Here is a 12,461-nt window from a genome sequence, read left to right as displayed (position 1 = left end):
AAAGAACCTGCTGCTTCTCAATCCCACTTGTAACCTATCAAGTCCATTTTGAAGATCCCTTTGCCTATATAAAGTGTGTGGGTCTCCCTGCCTGTGATAAAGGAAGTTCATTCCAGGGACAAGTGATTTTCTCTTCTTCAGTTCCTTTATTGTTTTAGAGTTTCCACCTTAACTCTACCCACCCACCCCCAAATAAAATTACTTCCAGAATTGCATCTTGCTGCCTCTTTTTGGCTTTTTCTGTTATTTGCATCTCCTCGCCCCCTCACATGCTGTTCTTTATTGAAGCACATCGGTAAAACGCTGTGGGGGACGCAATCCATGATTGCATCAAGTTTCTTTTGGTCAAGTGTGTTACTGATGAACACCTGTGCTCCTGCATAAAACATTACCCAACTTAATCTGGGCACAGTGGTCAATGCAGACACATCAAGACTGCCTTTTCCAGGATTTTATTACTGTGTCTGTGTACCTTGCCTATAACCTGGAGGATCAGAAAGCTACAATCACTGTACAAAATTTGGAAAGAAAAAAAAATTATGCAACGGAGAATCGCTTACTTGTTGGCTCTACTTTGGAAAGAAGAGCACAATCAAGATGGTTTCACTCAGGACAGCATTCAACTAGTTAGTTTTACTTACCAGTAGTTTTAAATTGTGATTTTAAATTGTGGTTTTATGTATTTTTTATATTTATTGTGTTTATTTACATTGTAAGCCATCTTGAGTTCTGTAAGGTAGAAAGGTGGCCAATAAATGTTTTAAACAAATATTTCCAAATTTGGAGAAGTTCAGGGTAGAATTTGGAAGGATCCATAGTCTCTCTCCACCAAAATTTGTGGCACATGAGGGGAAAAAGGATTCGTAGTAACAACGTCCTCCAAATCAACCTCTGACAGAAACAACGATCCAAATTTTGCAACAGCATGTATTTCCTTATTAACTGTCACATGCATAATCATGCCCCAGATCATACTGTATGTGTTCAATAATGCACATGGATGGATTAGCAGAGCTGCCCACCCTGTTGAAAATGAGTAAAAAGTCATAGAGGTTGGAAGATGTGCTCACACTGGCACACACAATGACTGTGTTTGCCCCAAACTGATGGATCAGGATAAATGTATTTAAGCTCTCTCTGTCAAAATTAGACATGGGCACAAACAGAAAAAAACATGAACATGCTGTTTGTTGTTCGTTGCTGCCAATGAACACGAACAGACAAACGGAAATGAACATGTCCCGTTAACAAACGTGTTCGTTGTTGGTTGTTCATCGGTGCCAGATCAGCCCCGTTAGACTTAGAGAGCCAATATTTACAGGGAGTGTTCAGCAGGCTCCCCTCCAGCCATCACCCATTTGGTCAAGATTGCAATGTGGATCTTGGAGTTATACATTCCCAAATCCGACGCCCCCCCAAAAAACTCCCATTCGACACAATGGGAGCCACCAATTGTCTTTTGCCCTGTGTACAAGCAGTAGACTCTGCTGCTTGTACACAGGGGGGTGGGGGCTTTGGCTGCTTGCCGGTGGCACCCTCCATGTGCCCGCCCACCAGGCCTAACTTCTTTTATTCCCGGCAGAGGTCAGAAGTTTGGTGATGAGTGCGGCTGCCAGGACTGGTGGACTAGGGGAGGTGGCGTGGGACTGCCTCACCCAGAGGGGGTGGGGTGTATGGCCACTTGCCAGCAGTACCCCACATGTGCCCACCCACCAGGCCTAACTTTTTTTATTCCCAGTGGAGGCTGGAAGGTGGGTCAGGTTGCTGGCTGCCTGGACCGGCAGGCTAGGGGAGGCAGCGTGGGGCCACCTTCCCTGGAGGGGGTGGGGGGTATGACTGCTCACCAGTGGCACCCCCCATGTGCATGGATGCCACGCCTAAATACTTTTATTCCCGGCAGAGGCTAGAAGGTGGGTAATGGGTGCGGCCACCGGCCCTGGCGAGCTATGGGAGGTGGTGTGTGGCTGCCTCCTCTAGAGGAGTCTGGGGTCTGGCTGTTTGCTGGCGGCACCCCCCCCCCATGTGCCCACTCACCAGGCTTAACTTCTTTTATTCCCGGTGGAGGCCGGAAGGTGGCTGATGAGTACAGACATCGAGTCTGGTGGGCTAGGGGAGGCATGGGGCTGCCTCCCCCAGAGGGGGCAGGGATCTGGTGGCTCACTGGCGGCACGCCTCGTGTGCCCACCCGCTAGGCCTAACTTTTGTTATTCCTGGTGGAGGCCAGAAGGTGGGTCATGTCAGTGGCCGCCGGGCCTGGCAGGCTAGGGGAGGTGGTGTTAGGCTGCCTTCCCCAAAGGGGGTGGAGGTCTGGCTGCTCACCAGCAGCATGCCCCATGTGCCTGTCCACCAAGCCTAACTTTTGTTATTCCTGGCAGAGGCCAAAAGGTGGGTTATGTTGGCGCCCGCTGGGCCAGGCAGGCTAGGGGATGCTGTGGTGGGCTGCCTCCCCTGGAGGGGGAGGGGGGTCTGGCCACTCACCAGTGGCACCCTCAATGTGCCCACCCACCAGGCCTGTTATTCCCTGTGAAGACTGGAAGGTGGGTGATGAGTGTGTCCACTGGGCATGGCAGCCTAGGGGAGATGGCATGTTGCTGCCTCCCCTGGAGGGGTCTGGGGGTCTGGTCACTTGCCGGCAGCACCCCCATATGCCTGCCTGCCCAGCATAACTTTTGTTATTCCCGGCGGAGGCTGGAAAGTGGGTTATGTCAGTGGCCACCGGGCCTGGCAGGCTGCGGGAGGCAGCGGGGGTCACCTCCCCCAGAGGGGGTGGGGGTCTGGCCACTGGCCAGCGGCACCCCCCATGTGCCTGCCTGCCAGGCCTCCTGGAGGGTAGCTTCTGGAATGTATAAAAGGTGGGTGATGTCATTGGCCCCCACAGACCAAAATGACCCAGCCACAATCTGCTAAGAAATTCCTCCAGCAAGACAAGTTGGCATATGTGGAGGCCTCATAAACACAGATACACAACCTGGTGGGTCAGACACTGATGTACGTTCACCAGATGGGGTACTTAATGGCATTGGGTCTGATGGTGTTGTCCACACCTTGCATGGTGTAGAGTCTGGACAAAACACACCAGCTGGACATGCATGGAGCATTGGACAACCCTCAAGTGTCGAAGCAGAGGCTGTCTCCAAGATGACCCATCATCCTGCCTTTGCAGAAAGGATGGTGTTGTGGGACAGAGTCCCCCTTCCTCTGAGGGAACAGCAGGTGCCATTGATTGGGGCCACCATGCAGGACAACTGCATGTGCCATAGTTCCTGAGTTGCCCCTGGTGCCTGAACCCATCATTTGTGGATATAAACCACCTTCCTGCCTTCACACAAAGGACATGAGTCATGGAAGGACCCATTCATCCCGGTCAGAGGGGAGAGCCAGTGCCATGGACAGGGGGCACTGTGTTGTGCTACCATCTGCACAACAGCAGCTGAGCTAGACCTGTTGTTGAGAAGCGGCAGCGGCAGACACCAACCACCTTCCTGCCTCTGCAGAAAGGAGGGGACGGGGTGGGACAAGTCATTGGGAAGGGCCATGGCAGTTCCTGAGAGGGAGAGAAGGAAAGAGGGAAGATGCAGTGGTCAGGGAGAGGGGGACCAAGGGGTTCTGGATGAAGTAAGGACCTGGACCCAGAAGACCCGTTGACAGGGATGGGTGGACCCCGATCTGACAGCAGCTGCTGACATCAACCACCTTCCTGCCTTCACAGAAAGAATGGGACGGGGAGGGACAAGTCGTTGGGAAGGGTCATGGCAGTACCTGAGAGGGAGAGGTATGGACCAGGAACTGAAAAGCTCCCAAGCATTGTGAGTCCTCATCCGCAGAACCCACAGAGGTACTCTGCGGTAGCAGCTAACATCACCTACCTTCTTGTGTGAGCAGAAAGAATGGGATGGCGAGACAGGAGAGGTAGTGGGGAGGGGTCAGAGTGGTTCCAGAGAGGAAGAGGAAGAAACAGGGCAGCAGCAGCAGCTGCCATTGCCCACCTTCCCACCTTTGCAGAAAGGACGGGAGTCATGGGGGGCTAGTTCGGTTACCCACCACTCAGACACCTAACCTGAGCAGGCACTACTCACTACTGAGAGCCTTTCCTGCCTTTGCGGAAAGGACAGTAGTCAAGGGACCCGTTCCCCCCTGCTCAGAGGGCACAACAGTTGCAATGGATAGGGGCACCACACAGCTCAACTACATGTGGAACAGCACCTGAGCTGTTGCACAAATGCCCAAAGGAGGAGGATGCCAGCATCACCAATCTTCCTGCCTTTGCAGAAAGGAGGGAATGGACGGGACAGGAGAGGTCGCTGGGACTTGTCAGAGTGGTTCCAGAGAGGGAGAGGAAGAAATGGGGCAGCACCAGCAGCATGAGCAACAGCAGTTGAGCTGTTCGTCTTTGCCCAAAGTGGCAGCAGCCGACAGCACCCACCTTCCTGCCTTTGCAGAAGGGACAGATTTGTGGAACCCATTCCCCACTACTCAGAGAGGACAGCAGTTGCAATGGATAGGGGCACCGTGCGACTCAACTACGTGTGCAACAGCTCCTGAGTTGTTGCACAATAGCCCAAAGGAGGCCCAAAGGACGCACCTTCCTGCCTTTGCAGAAAAGAAGAGAACACTGTGAGCCCTCAGCAGAGGTGCCCACTAGAGATGGGCATGATCCGCATTACGATAAAAAACCCCACGATAATGGCGATCGCGCAATCATGACCTGGCAGATCGTGATTGTCCACAGCCAACGATCCAGCGATCGGGAGAGGCTTGGATCGTTGTGTTTGGGCTCGGATCAGGGATCCAGACACTCAGGTGCCAGCAATCTATTCCCCTGGCAACGGAGCCAGGGGAAAGCCTGAGCTCTGTTTGCCCTCCTTCTGTCGCCCTGGAAACCCAAATGGAAGCCCAGCTTTCCTTAATCAGCAGGGCTTCCTTCCAACCACGGAGCAGCAAAGCACTCACAAGTTGGGAGAAGACACCCAGGGGAGGGAGGGGGAAGGGGGTGTTCTGTAGCCATGGGCACTCCAATCTCATCCCTGCAAACCCTGATAGGCAGCTCTGACAGCCAAACACAGACCTCCTGTGTTGCTGAATGGGACCTGAGGGGAGGCGGCTCGTCGCTGCCTCCCCGTGCCCGCCAGGCCCGGCGGCCACTGCCACCACCCACCTTCCCACATAGCTGGGAATAGCAGCGCACCCCACTTTGGCCTCCATGATCCACGGTTCAGGAACGGGAGATGATCGGTGTGGATCATTAATTCGGGATCGTCGCCAGCTCTGATCCACGATCAGCTGGATTGTTAATTTTTTTTGGATCGTGCCCATCTCTAGTGCCCACCACAGAGCTTGGCCCCAGGGCTGGGCAGCAGCCCTGGAACCAGAAACTGAGGCCAGAGACCTCGCCCAGCACACCCAGAAGCCTGACCAGATAAGGCACTAATACTAATAATAATGATAGTCAGGGTGAGTCCTCAGACAAGCTTCCCACTGAGCTTGGCCCCAGGGCCTAGCAGCAGCCCTAAAACGAGAGGCTGAGGCTAGATCCCAAGCCCAGCACACCCAGAAGCCTGACCACCAGATCGGGCACTGATATTGATAATAATAATAATCAATGTGAGCCCTCAGCCGAGGTGCCTACAGAGCTTGGCCCCAGGGTCTGGCAGCAGCCCTGGAACCAGAAGCTGAGGCTAGAGCCCTAGCCCAGCATACCCAGAAGCCTGACCAGAACAGGAACTGTCGAAGGCTTTCATGGCCGGAGAACGATGGTTGTTGTGGATTTTCTGGGCTATGTAGCCGTGGTCTTGGCATTGTAGTTCCTGATGTTTCACCAGCAGCTGTGACTGGCATCTTCAGAGGTGTAGCACAAAAAGACAGAGTGTGACACTGAGAGATCTCTGTCTTTTGGTGCTACGCCTCTGAAGATGCCAGTCACAGCTGCTGGCGAAACATCAGGAACTACAATGCCAAGACCATGGCTATACAGCCCAGAAAATTCACAACAACCATAGATCAGGAACTGATACTAAGAATAATCAATGTGAGCCCTCAGCTGAGGTGCCTCAGAGCCTGGCAGCAGCCCTGGAACCAATGGAGATATAGAGCCCTATCTAACCACACACACAAAAACCCAGCTCCAACACACTCTCCCTGTCTCTCCCAAAAGGCTATCAACAGCTCTGTCCCACTCCACTGCTTGCTGAAACTGAAAACCAGAACTGGGAGCACAGTGCTCTTTTATAACTAGAGGTCTCATTGAGAAAAGCAGGAGGTCTGTGGTTGGCAGTAAGAACTGCCTAACAGGTTTTGCAGGGATAAGATTGGAGTTCCCAGGGCCACAGAACACCCCCTCCTCTCTCCCCCCTGGTGTCTGCTTCCATGTTACCAATTGTTACCAATTTGCAGCTCCACACTTGGAAGGAAGACCTGCCCATCAAGCTAAGTTGGGCTTTGATTGGGGTGTCCAGGGTGACAGAGGGAGTGCAGAGTTCAGGCAGTCCCTCCCTCTGTTGCCGAGGCAATTGATTGAAGGCACCTGAGTGTCTGGCTTCACGAACAGCGGACGAATGCAACAAACAAGGCTTGCGACAACCACCTGTTCGTCTGGAATGGCGCCTCACGAACGGCCTGTTCGTGAACAGACGAACGGCCTGTTCGTGGGTTTTTTCCATTCGTAATGCTGTTCGTGCCATGTCTAGTCAAAACCAAAATGATTTTTTTTTCATGACATTTTTCTATAGAGTGGATCTTCACATTTTACAGATCTAGCAGAAATCCTAACTAGGATTTAGATCAATACAAGGAAACAGAAAAATAAGTTGACATATTCCTGACCGCGGCTGCATAGTACTTTCTGAGATACTGCTTGTGCAATGAAGTGTCAGCCAAGCCATCAGTCTCTCAGATAAGTTTGTCATTTGATAAAAGTGTTTTTCACTGCTGGCCGTGAACCACTCATTTGGTGCCATGATTTCTGCTAGTAGACAGTTGGTGTGTTTTAAACTGTGCTTTGTATGCAGTTGTATCGGAGGCCTAGTTCTCACCGCATCTGAGCCGTATCACTTCAGTTAGATGGTAGGCGCCTCCATGGGGCCTACTACAATATCAAGAAGGGAAAAGCTATAACTCTGTTGTCGGAGGGCATTTCTTTTTTGTATGAAGGAGCATTCCAATACAGAACCTGAAGTGGAACATCCCAGACAGAGGACATGCAAAACAAGAGACAAGGGACATATTAGGTTGTCTTCTTAACTGCCCCCCCCCACTTGGAGCTAAAAATGAGCTCAGATTGCATTTTCATTGGAAACAGAGGCAGCTATCTCAAATTCTGCCTTGGAATCGCTTTTTTCCCAAATGTTTGAAGTTTTTCTGAATAACACTGCAAGATTTTTGTGCATGTCCACACAGCTTCCCTCATATTTGTCCCCGGTTTGTCATTTGCCAAATACATATGGCTGTTAATGATGGCTTTTGTGGGGTGACTGATGTTGAACAGAAGCAAGAAGGTGGGCCTGGGTGAGTCATGCAAGTTGTCCAAAGTTGCTGAGTGAGAGTCAACCTGAGAGTAGGAATTTGAACCTGGGTCTTCCAGATCCATTTTTGAAACACTAAATCCTACAGTGCACTGGCTTTTTGAGATGATAGCTGTTGAACAGTAGAAAGCAGCCTAGCCTGGATGAGTTATTAGGCTTGCCTGCCTCCAGGTGGCTGGAGATGTCTCGGAATTACGACTGATCTCCAGGCCACAGAGATCAGTTCCCTTGGAGATAATGGCTGTTTGGAGGGTGGATTCTATGGCAATATACCCTGCTGAGGCCCCTCCCCTCCCCAATTCTCCAGGCTTCCCCCCAAAATCTACAGGAATGTACTAACCCAGTGGTGGCCCTTGCTATAATGAATCTCCCCTCAAAGGCCAAAACAGCCATGAAAAGAGCACTGCTCCCTCCTTCTGCCTTTTACTGACAGAAACCAAGGCAATACGGTTGGTAATACTGTGTGGTTGCCTAGCAACAGCCACTGAAGATATTAATCTCTTAAAGATAAATGTGCTTCTTTAATCATTTTTTTAAAAAAATCCTCCTTTTTTTTAGTTTTTAACTTTCTCACATTTGTAGAAAGATCTATGTTGTCTGTCCGTGGCCTCTATCTCCAGATTTAAGATGGGGGCTTGCTGAGAATTAGATATACATAACTGATAGACCTGCAAGGACTTGCAGTGGGCATCTTGTTTAGGGATGTGCAGAAAGGGGAAAAAATGAGCCAAAATCACACACAGAACTTGCTGGTTTGGCTCATTCATTCATTCATTCATTCATTCATTCATTCATTCATTCATTCATTCATTCATTCATTCATTTATGTAATTTATAGTCTGACTTTCTCACTGAGACTCAAGGCGGATTACACAGTGTGAAATTAGTACATTCAATATGAAGAACATTTCCATAAACAATGCCATAGGGTAAATAAATACAAGTTTACATAGATATAGTATTAGCAGGTATCCAATACAGCACAGTGATAAAGTCTATAGTTCCGAAATCTGAACCAAAACCAGGAAACTAAATTGAAACAAGTCCCTCCCACTAAAAAGTTTGTGTTTCATTTTGTTTCATACCCTCCAGCAACAGGTAAGCACGGGCAGACTTGCCTTGTGGGCAACAGTTCATTTTCCCGAACAGTTCCAATCACATTAAAAGGGGAGGGAGATCATACATTATTAATTTATTCTGTTGGTGGGAACAGAGAATAATGTACATTAATGCACCCCCCCCATTGCTACCCAGGAATGGCATTGCCTCCATCCCTGCTGTCAAAATGGAATGATGGTCCCAGGTGTCATCGTTCCAGACCGAGAGCAATCTAGCTGGTGTCAGGAACTGTCATTCTGTTCTTGAGGCCATCTTTCCAGCTCCAGAACACAATTCTCTAACTGCATTCCACATTTTCCTTGCAACTTTTTAGAACTGCAATGTATTTTAATGGATCAAAGGAAAGTTAATTTGCATTCATGGCTCCCTTATATCCAATAGGCCTTTAAGCCTCTCCCATTCTTTTCAATGGCCGTTCCCGTCATTCATTTTAGTAGCTTCTGGATTTGGATTTGTCCCTCATTGTGGGAAGACGGGGAAGTGACAAAGGTAGCTCTAGGAATCACCATAGCATTTTATCATAGAGTTGTGGAGACTCCTAGAGCTACCATTGCCACTTCCTGGGTGTACCAAAAAGTGACATGGCAAAGTTAGTGGTGTCACACACTCACTCACATCCCTGCTTCCCGTTGGTTGCCGGGATCAGCCTGCCAACCCTACATGTACTGCCAATTTCCATTACTGCATAGTTAGAAATAACAGGCAGAAAGAAGTATACAGCCTGCCTGTGAGAAAGCATCCCAAGGATGTATGCTGGCACTTGTTTGCAATTAGGTCACGGTAGCCCTTGAAAAGCTAAGCAAGTCTTGAGATCTTTAGAATTTGCTGGTTGATGGGGAAGCTGCTCAGACATCTGACAAGCAATTTTCCCTATGGAATGACATTTCAAGGGGATTGTCAGGGATACCCAGTGTCCAGAAGAGAGATGTAGTAAGCTTATTGTTGCTTGATCTTGCATTTCTGTCTAACCTCCACCCTGCTTATAACTCTTTCTTAAACTTTAATAAACACAATTGCAAACAGACAATTTATTCTCTTCTTAGGTATCCTACAAATCAAAAAGCAGAGTCTGTCAAGCAAGAGGAGCCAGCCAGGGCATACCATTCTGTCTTCTTTGCATGTGTACTTTGCATGCATGCATTCTGGAGGTCTTCTGCTGATGTCATTTCTGGTTAAAAATGGAGGCAACAGGGGCTCAATGGGACCGGATCAACCCAAACAGAGTGAGACGGCTATGCTGGGGACTTATTTGTCCCCACCAAGCCCCCAGCACTTCCATTTTAAACTGAAAGTGACATCAACAGAAGGATACCAGAATGTGTGCATTCCATTTTGCCTCCTGCTCTGGGGGCTCCAGCCAGCTTCCCAACACCCCCCCCCAAAAAAAAACTAGCCAGGTTAGAGGGGGAGGAGGATTCCTTGTCCTAAGCAGAGAGTGGGCAACCCTAACACACAGTAACAAAGACATCTGCAAAATTAACAGAGAAAGTGGAGAACAAAACCATAGTCAGATCTTTACAAGATCAAAACAGGGAACATTAGCTCACCCCAAACTGTAATAAGTGCTAATGTTTATGTATCTCTGATGGGTGCTTAAAATTACACAGGTTTCTTCTCATCCAGGCCTGAACATAGTAGTTTTCTGATTCAATAATGTGGTGTGTGCTGAAAGGTGTTCAGCAAGATATTATTACCAGTTTCATAAAACTTTGAAGCCCTTTATTGCTCTTGATTACTAGATATGCCTAATTATGCATTGGGAGGAGATTTCAAGGCTCTTCCACAAGTTCAGAAGCTTTATTGATTTTATGAGTCAAAAGAGGGGGGCTGTAATGTTTTATTAACAACCAGGGGCCAATCTGTCTGCAAAAAGAAATGATTAAAATATTAGCCGAGATAATGGGGTATGATGGGTAAGGAAACTCTGAGAAGGTCACCCCCTTTCTTGCTGTCTGTTGTGTATTATCAAAGATGGCAGAATTGGACCGATAAGCTAAGCGGAACTGGAGACATGTGTGAGTTGTAGGGAGATTTTGTCATATTTGTTTGTATGCATCTGGGTTGAATCAAAGAAAAAAGATTGATCAAACCGACCACAGTTGCTTATTTGACATCATGCAAATGCTGTGGGGAAGGTACGGAATGGATGAGTAGAGGGCTTGTTTGTAAAATCTAGTGCTAGCTGAACTGGGATCGGAAAGACCTAGATTTGAATCCTCTCACTGCCATGAAAGCTCACTGGCCGTTCTTGGGCCAGTCATACACTCTTGTTCTAATTCTTAGCAGTCAGACTTGACCCTACAATATTAGAAGGCTTATGAACGTAGTTATGCTATAAGCCCCTTCTCTGACTGTGTTTTGAGCACTAAAACTACCGTCCAAGCAGGCCGAAATATGGAAGCCAGATCCCGGCTGGGAGATGGAACATGCAGGAATGGAGAATAACAGGCGAGGCCAGCTCTTCCCCTCCTACATCCCAGAGATGAGCTAAGGATCCTGATACAATAGAGTCTTCCTGGAGTCCCTGAATTAATAAGTACAGCACACCCTATCGATCTCCCGTTAACCACTTTCCTATTCTTAGGTGACTCAGGAAGCTGATAGTCTCACCCATCCACTTCGCGGATTATCAATCATTATTGCTAACTTTAGTTCTGCCTAGGAAGACCTAATCAAACCTTCCTAGTTCATTGTCATATACTGGAAATGTCTTGCCAGTTCATTGTCCCACCTTGGAGACAGTTCGACGACTCTTTGTCTCGCCCCGGAGACAACTTCTCAATCCTTTGTCCCACTCTCAGGAACATCAAGTAAGTCTTTGTTTTGGGGGCAGAAGATGCAATCTTGCCCCGGGTATGTCCCACACTATAATTGGATTGCCCCTCTTCCATAGCTGTGTGCATGTTCTGGGATCCAGCATCCATCCTCGAATCTCCATTTGAGCTCTTCTGCCTTGACGTACAGGTCGCTCAGTGCTTTCTCTCCTGGACACCGTCTTCTGGATGGCAAATATCACCCAATCCCTTAAACTCTATCCAACATTCACCACTGATTTTCACTGTTTTGTGTGTTGTTGATCTTTGTTATTTTCAATGAAAATTTGGTTGAAACCTCTGTCTCGTTATTGAAAGAGTTCTCTAGCCAGGACAATCCTCATATACATTGGTGGAGATCCCTAAGTTACCCCCCCCTGCCCTCCTGGCATGCTAATTCCCCCATCTCGCAAGGAGACCTTCCCATTGGGAAACATAACCTACCTCATAGGTTGTTGTGAGGATAAAATGGAAAAGGAGAGGATGTTACAAGCCACTTTGGGTCCCCATTGAGAAGAAAAGTGGGGTACAAATGAAATAAAATAAATGGATATGGGGGGGGATTCCGCATAATCGATTTTGATCAGACTTTCTGAGCAGTCATGATGCAGTGAAGTCGTATGAATCCACCGTTCCCTGATTCCACATTAAGGCTTTTGTTTCGCATTGACATTTCATTTCATCATGCTCAAAGTCCATTGTGCGGAATTTGCCAGTATAAAAATCAATTCCTCATTGTTTTTTCCGGGGGAAGTGTTGACAGAAGTGCATCTTCTTCATTTTTAAAAAATTATTTTTTTCAAAGAAAACATTGCTACATATAAACGTTGCCTCAAACAAACGCATCTGATAGGTCAGATCATTTCCCGCCGATATCGTGGAATGAGTATTGGTTATTGACCTTTGGAGTGAAAATTGTTACCGATTACCCCGCTTTTCCTCTGCCTCAGAAGCTGTCAGCTCTCAGCGAGCAACAAGTAACAAATCTGGCATGTTATTGGTCAGCTGTCAT

This window comes from Eublepharis macularius, chromosome 14 (genome assembly GCF_028583425.1).
Source record: "Eublepharis macularius isolate TG4126 chromosome 14, MPM_Emac_v1.0, whole genome shotgun sequence".
NCBI lineage: Eukaryota > Metazoa > Chordata > Lepidosauria > Squamata > Eublepharidae > Eublepharis > Eublepharis macularius.
This window is presented reverse-complemented; position numbering follows the sequence as displayed.